Genomic DNA, 17,881 nt, shown 5'->3' with positions numbered 1-17,881 from the left:
GTGAGTGTGTGAACTTAATGTAAAACAGAGAGTGGGTGAGTGTGTGTACTTTATATAAAACAGAGAGTGGGTGAGTGTGTGAACTTTATTTGAAACAGAGAGTGAGTGAGTGTGTGAACTTTATATAAAACAGTGAGTGGCTGAGTGTGTGAACTTTATATAAAACGGAGAGTGGGTGAGTGTGTGAACTTTATATAAAACAGAGAGTGGGTGAATGTGGGAACTTTATATAAAACAGAGAGTGGGTGAGTGTGTGAACTTTATATAAAACAGAGAGTTGGTGAGTGTGTGAAATTTATATAAAACAGAGAGTGGTTGAGTTTGAACTTTATATAAAACAGAGATTGGGTGTCTGTGTGAACTTTATGTAAAACAGAGAGTGGGTGAGTGTGTGAACTTTATATAAAACAGAGAGTGGGTGAGTGTGTGAACTTTATAGAAAACAGACAGTGGGTGAGTGTGTGAACTTTTTATAAAACAGAGAGTGGGTGAGTGTGTGAACTTTATATAGAACAGAGAGTGGTTGAGTTTGTGAACTTTATATAAAACAGAGAGTGGGTGAGTGTGTGAACTTTATGTAAAACAGAGAGTGGGTGAGTGTGTGAACTTTATATAAAACAGGCATTGTGTGAGTGTGTGAACTTTATATAAAACAGACAATGGGTGAGTGTGTGAACTTTATATAAAACAGAGAGTGGGTGTGTGTGTGTACTTAATGTAAAACAGAGAGTGGGTGAGTGTGTGTACTTTATATAAAACAGAGAGTGGGTGAGTGTGTGAACTTTATTTGAAACAGAGAGTGAGTGAGTGTGTGAACTTTATATAAAACAGAGATTGGCTGTGTGTGTGAACTTTATATAAAACGGAGAGTGGGTGAGTGTGTGAACTTTATATAAAACAGAGAGTGGGTGAATGTGGGAACTTTATATTAAACAGAGAGTGGGTGAGTGTGTGAACTTTATATAAAACAGAGAGTTGGTGAGTGTGTGAAATTAATATAAAACAGAGAGTGGGTGAGTTTGAACTTTATATAAAACAGAGATTGGGTGACTGTGTGAACTTTATGTAAAACAGATAGTGGGTGAGATTGTGAACTTTATATAAAACAGAGAGTGGGTGAGTGTGTGAACTTTATATTAAACAGGCATTGGGTAAGTGTGTGAACTTTGTATAAAACAGACAATGGGTGAGTTTGTGAACTTTATATAAAACTGAGAGTGGGTGTGTGTGTGAAAGTTATATAAAACAGAGAGTGGGTGAGTGTGTGAACTTTATATAAAACAGACAGTGGGTGATTGTGTGATCTTTATATAAAACAGAGAGTGGGTGAGTGTGTGAACTATATATAAAACAGACATTGGGTGAGTGTGTAAAAGTTATATAAAACAGAGAGTGGGTGACTGTGTGAACTTTATATAAAACAGAGAGTGGGTGAGTGTGTGAACTTTATATAAAACAGAGAGTGGGTGAGTGTGTGAACTTTATATAAAACAGAGAGTGGGTGAGTGTGTGAACTTTATATAAAACAGAGAGTGGGTGAGTGTGTGAACTTAATGTAAAACAGAGAGTGTGTGAGTCTGTGAACTTTATATAAAACAGAGCGTGGATGAGTGGGTGAACTTTATATAAAACAGAGATTGAGTGAGTGTGTGAACTTTATATAAAACAGCGAGTGGGTGAGTATGTGAACTTTATATCAAACGGAGAGTGGGTGAGTGTGTGAACTTTATAGAAACCAGAGAGTGGGTGAGTGTGTGTACTTTATATAAAGCAGAGATTGGGTGAGTGTGTGAACTTTATATAAAACAGAGAGTTGGTCAGTTTGTGAACTTTACATAAAACAGAGAGTGGGTGAGTTTGTGAACTTTATATAAAACAGAGAGTGGGTGAGTGTGTGAACTTGAATTAAAACAGAGAGTGGGTGAGTGTGTGAAATTTATATAAAACAGAGAGTGGGTGAGTGTGTGAACTTAATATAAAACAGTGAGTGGGTGATTGTGTGAAATTTATTTAAAACAGAGAGTGGGTGAGTGTGTGAAATTTATATAAAACAGAGAGTGGGTGAGTGTGTGACCTTAATATAAAACAGAGAGTGGGTGAGTGTGTGAACTTAATATAAAACAGAGAGTGGGTGAGTGTGTGAACTTTATATAAAACAGAGAGTGGGTGAGTGTGTGAACTTTATATAAAACAGAGAGTGGGTGTGTGTGTGAACTTTATATAAAACAGAGAGTGGGTGAGTGTGTGAACTTAATGTAAAACAGAGAGTGTGTGAGTCTGTGAACTTTATATAAAACAGAGCGTGGATGAGTGGGTGAACTTTATATAAAACAGAGAGTGGGTGAGTGTGTGAACTTTATTTGAAACAGAGAGTGAGTGAGTGTGTGAACTTTATATAAAACAGAGAGTGGGTGAGTATGTGAACTTTATATCAAACGGAGAGTGGGTGAGTGTGTGAACTTTATATAAACCAGAGAGTGGGTGAGTGTGTGTACTTTATATAAAACAGAGATTGGGTGAGTGTGTGAACTTTATATAAAACAGAGAGTTGGTCAGTTTGTGAACTTTATATAAAACAGAGAGTGGGTGAGTTTGTGAACTTTATATAAAACAGAGAGTGGGTGAGTGTGTGAACTTGAATTAATACAGAGAGTGGGTGAGTGTGTGAAATTTATATAAAACAGAGAGTGGGTGAGTGTGTGAACTTAATATAAAACAGTGAGTGGGTGATTGTGTGAAATTTATTTAAAACAGAGAGTGGGTGAGTGTGTGAAATTTATATAAAACAGAGAGTGGGTGAGTGTGTGACCTTAATATAAAACAGAGAGTGGGTGAGTGTGTGAACTTAATATAAAACAGAGAGTGGGTGAGTGTGTGAACTTTATATAACACAGAGAGTGTGCTTGTGTGAAATTTATATAAAACAGAGAGTGGGTGATTGTGAACTTTTTATAAAACAGAGATTGTGTGCATGTGTGAACTTTATGTAAAACAGAGAGTGGGTGAGAGTGTGAACTATATAAAACAGAGAGTGGGTGAGTGTGTGAACTTTATATAAAACAGGCATTGGGTGAGTGTGTGAACTTTATATAAAACAGACAATAGGTGAGTTTGTGAACTTTAAATAAAACAGAGAGTGGGTGAGTGTGTGAACTTTATATAAAACAGAGAGTGGGTGAGTGTGTGAACTTTATATAAAACAGAGAGTGGGTGAGTGTGTGAAAGTTATATAAAACAGAGACTGGGTGAGTGTGTGAACATTATATAAAACAGAGACTGGGTGAGTGTGTGAACTTTATATAAAACAGAGATTGGGTGAGTGTATGAACTTTATATAAAACAGAGAGTGGGTGAGTGTGTGAAAGTTATATAACACAGATAGTGGTTGAGTGTGTGAACTTTATATAAAACAGAGAGTGGGTGAGTTTGTGAACTTTATATAAAACAGAGAGTGGGTGAGTGTGTGAACTTTATATAAAACAGAGAGTAGCTGAGTGTCTGAACTTTATATAAAACAGAGAGTGGGTGAGTGTGTGAACTTTATAGAAAACAGACAATGGGTGAGTGTGTGAACTTTATATAAAACAGAGAGTGGGTGAGTGTGTGAACTTTATATTAAACAGAGAGAGGTTGAGTGTGTGAACTTTATATAAAACAGAGAGTGGGTGAGTGTTTGAACTTTATGTAAAACAGAGAGTGGGTGAGTGTGTGAACTTTATATGAAACAGGCATTGTGTGAGTGTGTGAACTTCATATAAAACAGAAAATGGGTCAGTGTGTGAACTTTATATAAAACAGAGAGTGGGTGAGTATGTGAACTTAATGTAAAACAGAGAGTGGGTGAGTGTGTGTACTTTATATAAAACAGAGAGTGGGTGAGTGTGTGAACTTTATTTGAAACAGAGAGTGAGTGAGTGTGTGAACTTTATATAAAACAGTGAGTGGCTGAGTGTGTGAACTTTATATAAAACGGAGAGTGGGTGAGTGTGTGAACTTTATATAAAACAGAGAGTGGGTGAATGTGGGAACTTTATATAAAACAGAGAGTGGGTGAGTGTGTGAATCTTATATAAAACAGAGAGTTGGTGAGTGTGTGAAATTTATATAAAACAGAGAGTGGTTGAGTTTGAACTTTATATAAAACAGAGATTGGGTGACTGTGTGAACTTTATGTAAAACAGAGAGTGGGTGAGTGTGTGAACTTTATATAAAACAGAGAGTGGGTGAGTGTGTGAACTTTATATTAAACAGGCATTGGGTAAGTGTGTGAACTTTGTATAAAACAGACAATGGGTGAGTTTGTGAACTTTATATAAAACAGAGAGTGGGTGAGTGTGTGAAAGTTATGTAAAACAGAGAGTGGGTGAGTGTGTGAACTTTATATAAAACAGACAGTGGGTGATTGTGTGAACTTTATATAGAACAGAGAGTGGGTGAGTGTGTGAACTTTATATAAAACAGAGATTGGGTGAGTGTGTAAAAGTTATATAAAACAGAGAGTGGGTGAGTTTGTGAACTTTATATAAAACAGAGAGTGGGTGAGTGTGTGAACTTGAATTAATACAGAGAGTGGGTGAGTGTGTGAAATTTATATAAAACAGAGAGTGGGTGAGTGTGTGAACTTAATATAAAACAGTGAGTGGGTGATTGTGTGAAATTTATTTAAAACAGAGAGTGGGTGAGTGTGTGAAATTTATATAAAACAGAGAGTGGGTGAGTGTGTGAACTTAATATAAAACAGAGAGTGGGTGAGTGTGTGAACTTTATATAACACAGAGAGTGTGCTTGTGTGAAATTTATATAAAACAGAGAGTGGGTGATTGTGAACTTTTTATAAAACAGAGATTGTGTGCATGTGTGAACTTTATGTAAAACAGAGAGTGGGTGAGAGTGTGAACTATATAAAACAGAGAGTGGGTGAGTGTGTGAACTTTATATAAAACAGGCATTGGGTGAGTGTGTGAACTTTATATAAAACAGACAATAGGTGAGTTTGTGAACTTTAAATAAAACAGAGAGTGGGTGAGTGTGTGAACTTTATATAAAACAGAGAGTGGGTGAGTGTGTGAACTTTATATAAAACAGAGAGTGGGTGAGTGTGTGAAAGTTATATAAAACAGAGACTGGGTGAGTGTGTGAACTTTATATAAAACAGAGAGTGGGTGAGTGTGTGAACTTTATATAAAACAGAGAGTGGGTGAGTGTATGAACTTTATATAAAACAGAGAGTGGGTGAGTGTGTGAAAGTTATATAACACAGATAGTGGTTGAGTGTGTGAACTTTATATAAAACAGAGAGTGGGTGAGTTTGTGAACTTTATATAAAACAGAGAGTGGGTGAGTGTGTGAACTTTATATAAAACAGAGAGTAGCTGAGTGTGTGAACTTTATATAAAACAGAGAGTGGGTGAGTGTGTGAACTTTATAGAAAACAGACAATGGGTGAGTGTGTGAACTTTATATAAAACAGAGAGTGGGTGAGTGTGTGAACTTTATATTAAACAGAGAGAGGTTGAGTGTGTGAACTTTATATAAAACAGAGAGTGGGTGAGTGTTTGAACTTTATGTAAAACAGAGAGTGGGTGAGTGTGTGAACTTTATATGAAACAGGCATTGTGTGAGTGTGTGAACTTTATATAAAACAGAAAATGGGTCAGTGTGTGAACTTTATATAAAACAGAGAGTGGGTGAGTGTGTGAACTTAATGTAAAACAGAGAGTGGGTGAGTGTGTGTACTTTATATAAAACAGAGAGTGGGTGAGTGTGTGAACTTTATTTGAAACAGAGAGTGAGTGAGTGTGTGAACTTTATATAAAACAGTGAGTGGCTGAGTGTGTGAACTTTATATAAAACGGAGAGTGGGTGAGTGTGTGAACTTTATATAAAACAGAGAGTGGGTGAATGTGGGAACTTTATATAAAACAGAGAGTGGGTGAGTGTGTGAACTTTATATAAAACAGAGAGTTGGTGAGTGTGTGAAATTTATATAAAACAGAGAGTGGTTGAGTTTGAACTTTATATAAAACAGAGATTGGGTGACTGTGTGAACTTTATGTAAAACAGAGAGTGGGTGAGTGTGTGAACTTTATATAAAACAGAGAGTGGGTGAGTGTGTGAACTTTATATTAAACAGGCATTGGGTAAGTGTGTGAACTTTGTATAAAACAGACAATGGGTGAGTTTGTGAACTTTATATAAAACAGAGAGTGGGTGAGTGTGTGAAAGTTATGTAAAACAGAGAGTGGGTGAGTGTGTGAACTTTATATAAAACAGACAGTGGGTGATTGTGTGAACTTTATATAGAACAGAGAGTGGGTGAGTGTGTGAACTTTATATAAAACAGAGATTGGGTGAGTGTGTAAAAGTTATATAAAACAGAGAGTGGTTGAGTGTGTGAACTTTATATAAAACAGACAGTGGGTGATTGTGTGAACTTTATATAAAACAGAGAGTGGGTGAGTGTGTGAACTTTATATAAAACAGAGAGTGGTTGAGTGTGTGAACTTTATATAAAACAGAGAGTGGGTGAGTGTTTGAACTTCATATAAAACAGAGAGTTGGTGAATGTGTGAACTTATATAAAACAGAGAGTGGGTGAGTGTGTGAACCTATATATAACAGAGAGTGGGTGAGTGTGTGAACTTTATATTAAACAGAGAGTTGGTGAGTATGTGAACTTAATGTAAAACAGAGATTGGGTGAGTGTCTGAACTTTATATAAAACAGAGAGTGGGTGAGTGTGTGAAAGTTATATGAAACAGACAGTGGGTGAGTGTGTGAACTTTATATAAAACAGAGAGTTGGTGAGTGTGTGAACTTTATATAAAACAGAGAGTGGGTGAGTGTGTGAACTTTATATAAAACAGAGAGTAGGTGAGTGTGTGAACTTTATATAAAACAGACATTGGGTGAGTGTGTGAACTTAATGTAAAACAGAGAGTGGGTGAGTGTGTGAACTTTATATAAAACAGAGAATGGGTGAGTGTGTGAACTTTATATAAAACAGAGAGTGGTTGAGTGTGTGAACTTTATATAAATTAGAGAGTGGTTGAGTGTGTGAACTTTATATAAAACAGAGAGTGGGTGAGTGTGTGAACTTAATATAAAACAGTGTGTGAGTGAGTGTGTGAACTTTATATAAAACAGAGAGTGGGTGAGTGTGTGAACTTTATATAAAACAGAGAGTGGGTGAGTGTGGGGAGTTTATTTAAAACAGAGAGTGGGTGAGAGTGTGAACTTTATATAAAACAGAGAATTGGTGAGTGTGTGAACTTTATATAAAACAGAGAGTGGGTGAGTGTGTGAACTTTATATAAAACAGAGAGTGGGTGAACTTTATATTAAACACATGGTAAAATTATTCCCCTCTGGTAGGGGCGGGCGGATTCCAGACACAAACCCGTTCGACACCCCCGATTGGGTCTGTGCTCCCTTTGTACTTGAGCCCTCACAACCCTCCGAACTCTCTTCGCTCCTCCAATCCCGGCCTCTTGAGCATCCCCCGATTCCCATCGCTCCGCCATTGGCTGGCGTGCCTACAGCTGCCTGGTGGCCCTGAGCTCCCCAGCCAACCTCTCCAATTCTCCCCTTTCTTTCTCTACGATGCTCCTTGACCTTAACCCTTTGACACAAGCCTCTGGCCGTCAGACCTAGTATCGCCCAATGGGGCTTGGTGCCTAATTTTGCTTTACAATCCTGGTGTTAAGCGCCTCGGATTTTTTATTATGTTATAGGGGCTATATAAATACAAATTGTTGTCGTTGGATGGCTCACAATCTTCCTTCTGTATGGTGATGGATATTCATTGTGAAGATGGACTCAAATCATCAGGATGGACTTCCTTTGACTTGTAGGCACTGCAGTAATGTCGGAAACACAGCAGCCAATTTGTGTAAGTAGATCCCATGAAAATCAATGGTGGGGAATGACCAGATCATCTCTTTTGAGTGGTTATGGGCCCAAAGGAGGGCTCCCCTACCCGTCTAACAATGGGATGTTTTGCACCCAAGGCTCGAGAGGCCTCAGTTTAACATCTCACCTGGAGGAATGGCCTCTCTGGCAGTGCAGCACCCCCTCAGTGCTGCCACTGGGTGGGGAGTCAGCCTGGATTTTGTGCTTGAGTCTGTCAGAGAGGAGCTTGATCGAACACATGGCCCTTTGACTGGGAGGGAACAGCAGCTCCAGGTTGAACCATGACTGACACACAATACGCCATCAGCAACCATGGTCTCTTTCCACGAAGAATAGGGTGGAGTAGCAGGAGGGGCCGGTATCCCAAGTACTGCCAGCACCTCCTTAAACAGAGGGACAAACTGCAGGGGAAATGTACGACATGTGTCCATGAGAAGCAGAGGAGTGTTTGGGGTCATTCACTGCGTTCGTTATTAACAATTATTTCATGAGTTGTGGGCATTATTGGCTGGCCCAGCATTTATTGCCCATCCCCAATTGCCCCTTGAGAAGGTGGGGGTGAGCTGCCTTCTTGAACCGCTGCAGTCCCTGTGGTGTAGGTACACCCACAGTGCTGTTAGGGAGGGAGTTCCAGGATTTTGACCCAGCGACAGTGAAGGAACAGCCGATATATTTCCAAGTCAGGATGGTGAGTGGCTTGGAGGGGAACTTCCAGGTGGTGGTGATAACATAGAAAAGCAGAATATTTTTCTAAAAGTCATTAAATTTGTCAATGTTGATGTTCAGAGGAGCTTACAAGGGGTGCAAAATGCAGGTACAGCCAGCAGTTAGGAAGGCAAATGGCCCTCAGTACGAGGGGATTGAACTATAAGAATAAAGCAATCTTGCTACAGTTGTAAGGGACTTTGGGAGACCATGTCTGGAATACTGTACAGAGTGTTGGTCTTCATATTTAATGGAGGATACTTGGATTGGAGGTGGTACAGCAAAGGTTCACTAGAAGTAGATAAGAGGGTTGCCCTATGGTGAGAGGCTGAGTAAATTGGGTTTATATTCTCTGGAGTTTAGAAGGACGAGAGGTGATCTCATTGAAACTTGATATTCTGAAGGGGTTTGACAGGGTGGACGCTGAGAGATTGTCCCCTCCCCGGGCTGGGGAGTTTAGAACACGGGGAATTGTCTTAGGATAAGGGGCCGATCATTTAGGGACTGAGATGAGGAGAAATTTCTTCACTCAAAGGGTTGTGAATCTCTGGAATTCTCTACCCCAGAGGGGTTGTGGCAGGGAAAGGAGGAGGGGCAGGCGGTGAGCGGGGAGGAGTGGAGTGTCCCAATAAGGGGGAGGGAAAGTAAAGGAGCAAGTGAGGCGGGGGAGGGCAGACGATGAGGCAGTGGGGGGTAAAGTGGGGAGGGGGAGCGGGTGTGAGTGAGCCAGTGGCGGGGGGTCCAGGTGGTGAGCTATGGATGGTGAGAAAGTGACCCAGTGAAGGCTTAGGGATGGACAGTGAGGGGCTGGACAAGGAGAGGGGGGCTTTACAATCGTGGTCAGAAAGACGGACAAACGCTTGGGTTGGGTACGAGGGCACCCTGGGACTCCAGAGCGAGTCACCGCCCCCAGGAGACCGAGGTCCATGCCCAGTGTGTCAGCAGAGCCCGCTCCTGTGAATAAAACCTTTTTTATAGAGGATGTTTCCCCTTGTGGGGGAGTCTAGAACTTGGGGGCACAGTTGATAAATAAGGGGTCTCCCATTTAAGGCGGAGATGAGGAGAAATGTCTTCTCTGAGGTTTCTCAATGTTTTGAATTCTCTCCCCCAGAGAGCAGTAGAGGCTGGGGCATTGAATATATTCAAGGCTGATTTAGACAGGTTTTTGATCGACCAGGGGGTCGAGGGTTATCGGGGACAGACAGGGAAACAGAGATCACAATCAGATCGGCCAGGCCAGGCTTGAGGGGCCGAATGGCCTACTGCCGCTCCTATTTCTTAAGCTCTTACGTGTTACTTTGACATTTCTGAATTTGACCCGCTTAATCGAGGCCGGCAGTCCCAAACTGCGCTGAAGGAGCACCAGCTGAGCTGTGGAAGGGGCAGCACTGAGGGAGTGCCACGCGGTCAGAGGTGCCGTCTTACAGAGGAGAGATAAACCCAGAGCCCGATGGGTCGTATCTTGAAGAAGAGAAGGGGTACACGGCCCCGGCGTTCAGGCCAATACTTCTCTCTCAAATAACTGATGATCTGGTCGTAATCGTGTTGTTTGTGGGAGCTTGCTGTGCGCAGATTGTGTTTCCTATGTTATGGCATCACAGGTATTTCATTGGCTGTAAAGTGCTTTGGAAGATCTTGCAGGTATGAAAGGCACTTTATCAGATTACTCTCAGCGATGTAAAGCACTATTAGACATGTTTTTATATCCTAACCTTTCAGTACAAAACCTCTTGAGGGATTTACCAATTAGAGAATTAATGACCAAATTAGAATTAATTCTTAAACTAAAGAGTCCAAACAAAAAAGCAGAAGGGAGGTTGAAAACAGATTGCTTTATTTATGAATCAAAAAATGGAAACTTTTATGTAAATGTTACATCAGACTTGAGAAGGACAGAATCATTGGAGATAACAGCTCAGCCTCCCAATCTACAGGATTGTAACCCGTTCAGCAAAACAGCTAAATTATCATTTTATTTTTGGATCTGCCCATTATAAACACCCCCAGGACAGGTACAGCACGGGATTAGATACAGATTAAAGCTCCCTCTACACTGTCCCCATCAAACACTCCCAGGGCAGGTACAGCACGGGGTTAGATACAGAGTAAAGCTCCCTCTACACTGTCCCCATCAAACGCTCCAGGGAAAGGTAGACCCACTCAGGGACAGAGGTGGGAATCTGTGTGTGGAGCCAGAAGAAATGGGAGAGATACTGAATGAATACTTCTCATCAGTATTCACCAAAGAGAAGGGCTTAGCGGTCGATTTGTCTAGGGAAGAGTGTGTAGATAGCCTGGATCATGTAGAGATCAAAAAAGAGGAGGTGTTAGGCATCTTGAAGAATATTAAAGTGGATAAGTGCCCAGGGCCAGATGGGATCTACCCCAGAGTACTGAGGGAGGCAAGGGAGGAGATTGCTGGGGCCTTGACAGAAATCTTTGTATCCTCACTGGCTATGGGTGAGGTCCCAGAGGACTGGAGAATGGCCAATGTTGTTCCATTGTTTAATAAGGGTAGCAGGGATAATCCAGGAAATTACAGGCTGGTGAGCCTTACGTCAGTGTTAGGGAAATTATTGGAGAAGATTCTTCGTGACAGGATTTACTACCATTTGGAAGCAAATGGGCGTATTAGTGAGAGGCAGCATGGTTTTGTGAAGGGGAGGTCGTGTCTCACTAACTTGATCGAGTTTTTCAAGGAAGTGACAAAGATGATCAATGATGGAAGGGCAGTGGATTTTATATACATGGATTTCAGTAAGGCATTTGATAAGGTCCCTAATGGCAGACTGGTACAGAAGGTAAAGTCGCACGGGATCAGAGGTGAGCTGGCAAGATGGATACAGAATTGGCTTGGTCATAGAAGACAGAGGGTAGCAGTGGAAGGGTGCTTTTCTGAATGGAGAGCTGTGACTAGTGGAGTTCCGCAGGGATCAGTGCTGGGACCTTTGCTGTTTATAGTACACGTAAATGATTTGGAGGAAAATGTAACTGGGCTAATTAGTAAGTTTGCAGACGACACTAAGGTTGGAGGAGTTGCAGATAGTGAAGAGGATTGTCAAAGGATACAACGGGATATAGATCGGTTGGAGACTTGGGCGGAGAAATGGCAGATGGAGTTTAATCCGGACAAATGCGAGGTAATGCATTTTGGAAGGTCTAATACAGGCAGGAATTATACAGTAAATGGCAGAACCCTTAAGTGCATCGACGGGCAGAGGGATCTGGGTGTACAGGTCCACAGGTCACTGAAAGTGGCAACGCAGGTGGATAAGGTAGTCAGGAAGGCATATGGCATGCTTGCCTTCATTGGCAGGGGTATTGAGTATAAAAGCTGGGAAGTCATGCTGCAGGTGTATAGAACCTTGGTTAGGCCACACTTGGAATATTGCGTGCAACTCTGGTCACCGCATTACCAGAAGGATATGGAGGCATTGTAGAGGGTGCAGAGGAGGTTTACCAGGATGCTGCCTAGTCTGGAGGTTATTAGCTATGAGGAGAGGTTGGAGAAACTCGGATTGTTCTCACTAGAGCGACGGAGATCGAGGGGCGACTTGATAGAAGTTTACAAAATGGTGAGTGGCATGGACAGAGGAGATAGTCAGAAGCTTTTTCCCAGGGTGGAAGAGTCAATTACTAGGGGACATAGATTTAAGGTGAGAGGAGAAAACTCTCGCGCGCCCGACCCACTCGAGCATGAAATGACCCGGGTTGACATCGGCCGAGCGTGCCAACGTCAATGCGCAGTTGTGCGATAGTTCAGTTGGCGGGTGCACACCAGAGTCGGCAGCACACCCGCCGACAATTAAAAGGCCTGTTAAGGCCATTAAATAATCAATTAACGTAATTTTTTCGCTGCCCGTCCAACCTTACGTTTGGCGGGCGGGCGAAAAGGCCCAGCAGCCTTTGCGTTTCTTTGGAAACCTCATCCATGGGTGGGATGAGGTTTCCAAAAGCAAATAGAAATAAGATAAAAGTTTCAAAGTTCGATTAATAACATTTCCCTACTCATGTAACTCTGGGGACGTGTTATATTACATCTTTATTTTCTTTATTTCCTTTTTTTAAAAACGCTTCATCTCCCTGAGGCAGCTCTGTGCCTCAGTGAAAAATTCAGAAAAAGGCAAAGGAGTACCTCGCTCCCCTCCTCACCAAACTCCATCAACTCACCAAACTCACAGCATTCCGCTGAGGTCGTACGACAGTCCATGGTTGCACTGGGCCTTATTGACCGCTTTTTCAAACTGCCCTGTCACCTCCAATCGTCTGTGCACCTATACCCCCAAGTCCCTTTGCTCCTGCACCCCCTTTAGAGTAGGTGGTCAGGTCAGGTGGGTAGAAAAGTGGCAAATGGAATTCAACCCGGAGAAGTGTGAGGTGATGCATTCGGGGAGGTCAAACAAGGCAAAGGAATACACAATAAATGGGAGGATGCTGAGAGGTATCGAGGAAGTGAGGGACCTTGGAGTGAATATCCACAGATCCCTGACAGTAGCAGGACAGGTCGATAAGGTGGTTAAGAAGGCGAATGGAATCCTTTCATTTATTAGCTGAGGTATAGAATATAAGGGCAGGGAACTGAATAAAACATTCTTCAGGACACAAGTTGAGGACCGTGTGCAGTTCTGGTCACCTCATTACAGAAAGGATGGAATTGCATTTAGAGAGGGGACAGAGGAGATTTACGAGGATGTTACCAGGACTGGGAAATTGTAGTTATGAGGAGAGATTGGATAGGCTGGGGCTGTTCTCCTTGGAACAGAGGAGGCTGAGGGGAGATGCGATTGAGATGTACAAAATTGTGAGGCCGGGGCCTGGATAAAGTGGATGGAAGGGCCGATTTACTTCAGCGGAGAGGTCAGTGACTGGGGAGCAGAGATTTAAAATAATTGGTAGAAAGATTAGTGGGGAGATGAGGGAACTGATTCCACGAAGAGGGTTGTGGGGGGTCCGGAACTCTCTGCCTGAAAGGGGAGTAGAGGCAGAAACCCTCAACCCATTGAAAGGGTGTCTGGATATGGACCTCAAGTGCCGTAACCTGCAGGGCTACGGGCCAAACGCTGGAAAGCGGGGTGAGGCTTGGGGGGCTCGTTTCTCGGCCAGCACAGAGACGATGGGCCGAGTGGCCCCTTTCTGTGCCATAAACTGTCTCTGACGTTGGGCGGAATTTTACGACAGTGGGATTTTACGTTCCCGCTGTCGTCAATGGGGTTTATAACGGCCCCGCCGCATTTTACAGCCCCGTCCCCATCCAAACGGGGCCGTAAAATTCTGCCCTATGTTTCTCATTGCCCCCTTACTCTCATATTGTCTCTCCGCCTTCTACCTACCGCTTGTCCCTGTTAAATTTCAGCTACGCGTGGCAGTCCAAATGTATCTAATTAATTCCGTGATACCCAGGCTTTGCCAAGGAGAGAGTAGATCTACAAAGCCCATTGGGATACACGAGTTGTACCTCCCTTCTTTGAGAAACCTTTCTTCCTATTCATTCATGGGGTGTGGGCTTCACTGGCTGGGGCCGGCATTTATTGCCCTTGGGAAGGTGGTGGTGAGCCTCCTCCTCTAACCACTGCAGGCCCACGCGGAAGGTAAACAAATGGCTCCAAGTAGATTCAATCCGAGCCAGTGGAAAGCATTTGGTCAGGTTTTGACAACACGCTGTGACACTCGAGATCCAGCACAGCCCCACGGTTAGCAGCTCCAAACACTGACCAGCGCTGGAGCCACGACAGCACTTGTCCAGCATGGTTTTCCCTGCAGCTCTGTGACGTTACTTGATGTCAAAGAAATATCCTTGAGCTTCATCTCAAGTGGCGTCACACAACAGGCATCATTAGATTGGTAAACACTGCGGACGCTGGATATCTGAAATAGAAACAGAAAATTCTGGAAAAACACAGCATCTGTGGAGAGAGAAACCAAGTTAATGTTTTGAGTCGGTATAACCCTTCAGAGTCTGTATGACCCTTCTTATTAGATTGGTTATCTGTTGGACGATGTTGAATTAACTTAACAGACTGGCCGTCGTGGCTTTCATAGAAGCATTGAAACATTGAAATTGAACAGGAGGAGGCCATTCAGCCCATTGTGTCCATGCTAGCTGAAGAAGAGTCGCTCTACCAATCCCACTATCCTGCTCTTGGTCCGTAGCCCTGGGAGCTACAGTGCATATCTGAGTGCTTTTTTTCATAAAATGAGATGAGGTTTTCTGTCACCACCACCCTTTCAGACCAGTGAGTTCCAGACCCCCACCAGCCCCTGGGTGAAAATATTCCACCTCAACTCCCTTAACAATTATTTTAAATCTGTGCCCCCTGCTTATCGACCTCTCTGCCAATGGAAATGTATCCTTCCTACCCACTCCATCTGGGCCCCTCATAACACACCTCAGTTAAATCTCCCCTCATGCCTCCTCTGTTCCAGCCTTTCCAATTTTTCCTCATCGCTAAAATTCTTCCACCCGGGCAGCGCCCTCTGTATAGCCCACCTCTCTACCCCCTCGAGTGTGAGCACATCCTCCCCATAATAGGGTGACCAGAACTGTACAATGTGGTTTCACTATGCGGTTCGAGTATAACCCTGCTCTTACACACCGGACATCAGCCAACAAAAGAAAGTACCCTCTCTGCCTTCTCGACCACCTTATCAACCTGCGCTGCTACCTTCCGAGATCTGTGGGCATTCACTTCAAGGTCTCTTTGTCCCTCAGCACTTCCTGAAATCTCCCCATCGGAAAATTGCTTGGGAACCCAAATGGTTCATTCGCCAATTCCCGATTGCTTTCTGTCTCTGGAGGCAAATTATACGCTCAAATTAAGATACCTTAGAATGTAATAATGCCCAGCAGGTTTACATTCAGGGGTGTGAGAGTCACGGTTTAGTCGAATTAAGAGCAGAGATAATCTGATACTAGAAAGCGAAGGCTAAACAGAGACAGCTGCTTGTGGAGTTCACTCCTTTATTTGCATTTCAAATGAAGACAAACCAAGAAGCCATTAGTCAATGTCAATTCGTGTCACCCAGCTTCTCACAGCTTTCAAAACCTTCACCAAGTAAAACAAGAACTTTTACTTTCGCATGATCTTTCCTGACAAAGACACGCCTCAGTTTCTCTTTTACTTTCCGATGTTCAATACACGAGACGCGGATAAAGCTTTCTCAACCTTGTTTTCAAATCGCTCCAAGACCTCCCTCAGCCCCTCCCCATCGCTGCAATCTCCCCCAGCCCCACAAACCTCCAAGATCTCACAGAACCTCACGGTATCTTTGCAGTGTAGAAGGGAGACCATTCGGCCCATCGAGTCTCCACGTCTCCCCACTCCCCTGCCTTATCCCCCTAACCTTGCACATTCTCTCTTTTCAGGTAGCAATCCTATTGCCTTTTGAACACCTCGATCGAACCTGCCTCCACCACCCTCAGGAAGTTTGTTCCAGACTCCAACCACTCTCTGGGTGAAAATGTTTCCTCGCATCGCTTCTACTCCATTTGCCAATTATTTTGAATCTATGCCCTCTAGTTCTTGATGTTCTCTTGAGTGGGAACAGTTTCTCACTATTTAACCTGTCCATACCCCTCAGGATCTTGAATACCTCTATCAAATCTCCTCTCAGCCTTCTTTTCTCCAAGGAAAACAGTCCCAATCTCTCCAATCTATCCTCACAGTTACAGCTCTTCATCCCGGGAATCATTCTTGTGAACCTCCTCTGTACTCTCTCCAATGTCTTCACATCCTTCCTCAAGTATCGCACCCAGAACTGGACACACTACTCCAGATGAGGCTTAACTGGTGTCCTATACAAGTTCAACATGACCTCCTTACTCTTGTACTCAATGCCCCTATTAATAAAACCTAGAATTCCATTTGCTTTATTAACTGCTCTCTCAACATGCCCTACCACCTCCTCTGCACTCCTCCGATTTCAGCCTCTCTAACATCCCCGATTTCCTTCCCTCCACCATTGGCGGCCATGCCTTCAGCTGCCTGGGCCCTAATCTCTGGAATTCCCCCCTCTAAACCTCCCCACCTGCCTCCCCCACTTTAAGATTCTCCTTAAAACCAACCCCTTTGACCAAACTCACCCAAGTCACCTGCTCTAATATCTCCTTAATGGTCAAATTGTCCATGCTCCTGCGAAGTGCATTGAATTGTTTTATTAAGTGAAAGGCACTATATAAATGCAAGTTCCTGTTGTTGTTGAAGGCACAAAAAGGCTACCAATATTTTATCCATCCTTAGGGATTAAAACTCAGCTGAAAACTGCAGGAATCACTGTCACCCATGCTGCACCACTTAAAACACTCAGTCAAACAATGCTGTGGTACGATCTAGCTATAAGTGATCCCCAAGTTGTTACCATAGACACGCCAGCAACAACTAGTGTTTATATAGCACCTTTAACCCCAATGTTCCAATGCTTCACAGGATTATAAAGCAAAGTTTGACTCTGAGCCATCGAAGGAGATATCAGGTCACATGGCCAAATGTATGGTCAAAGAGGTCGGTTTTAAGGAGCGTCTTAAAGGAGGAGAGAGAGAGAGAGGTGGAGAGGTTTAAGGAGGGAATTCCAGAGCTCAGGGTCCCAGGCATCTGAAGGCACGGCCGCCGATGGTGGAGCGATGGGGAATCGGAGGGTGGAAAGGCCGAAATGGGAGGAGCGCAAAGATCTCGGAGGGTTGTGGGGATGGAGGAGGTTACAGACTTAGGGAGGGTCGAGGCCTTGGAGGGATTTGAACACAAGGGTGAGAATTTTACAATCAAGACATTGCTTGACCGGGAGCCAGTGTGGGTCAGCGGGCACAGGGGGTGATAGGGGAACGGGACTCGGTGTGAGTTCGGACACGGGCAGCAGAGTTTTGGATGACCTCAGGTTTACGGAGGGTAGAATGTGGGAGGCCAGGAGGGTGTTGGAATAGTCGCGTCTGGAGGCAACAAAGGCAGGAATGAGGGTTTCCACAGAGGATGAGCTGTGACCGGGACAGTCAGGTGATGTTACAGAGGTGGAAGTGGCCAGCTTTAGTGATGATGCGGATATGAGGCTGGAAGTTCAGCTCAGGGTCAAACGTGACACCGAGGTTGTGAACAGACTGGTTTACATCTCAGGCTGTTGCCAGGGAGCGGGATGGAGTCGGTTGCTAGGCAACGGAGTTTGGAGTGGGGACCGGTAAACAATGGCTTCAGTCTTCCCAATGTCTAACTGGAGGAAGTTCCTGCCCACCCAGTCCTGGATGTTGGATAAGCAGTCTGATAACGGACAGACAGTGGAG

This window comes from Cetorhinus maximus, chromosome 34 (genome assembly GCF_964194155.1).
Source record: "Cetorhinus maximus chromosome 34, sCetMax3.hap1.1, whole genome shotgun sequence".
In the NCBI taxonomy this organism is placed as follows: Eukaryota; Metazoa; Chordata; class Chondrichthyes; order Lamniformes; family Cetorhinidae; genus Cetorhinus; species Cetorhinus maximus.
The sequence above is the reverse complement of the archived record's forward strand: the minus strand, read 5'-3'. Positions refer to the sequence as shown.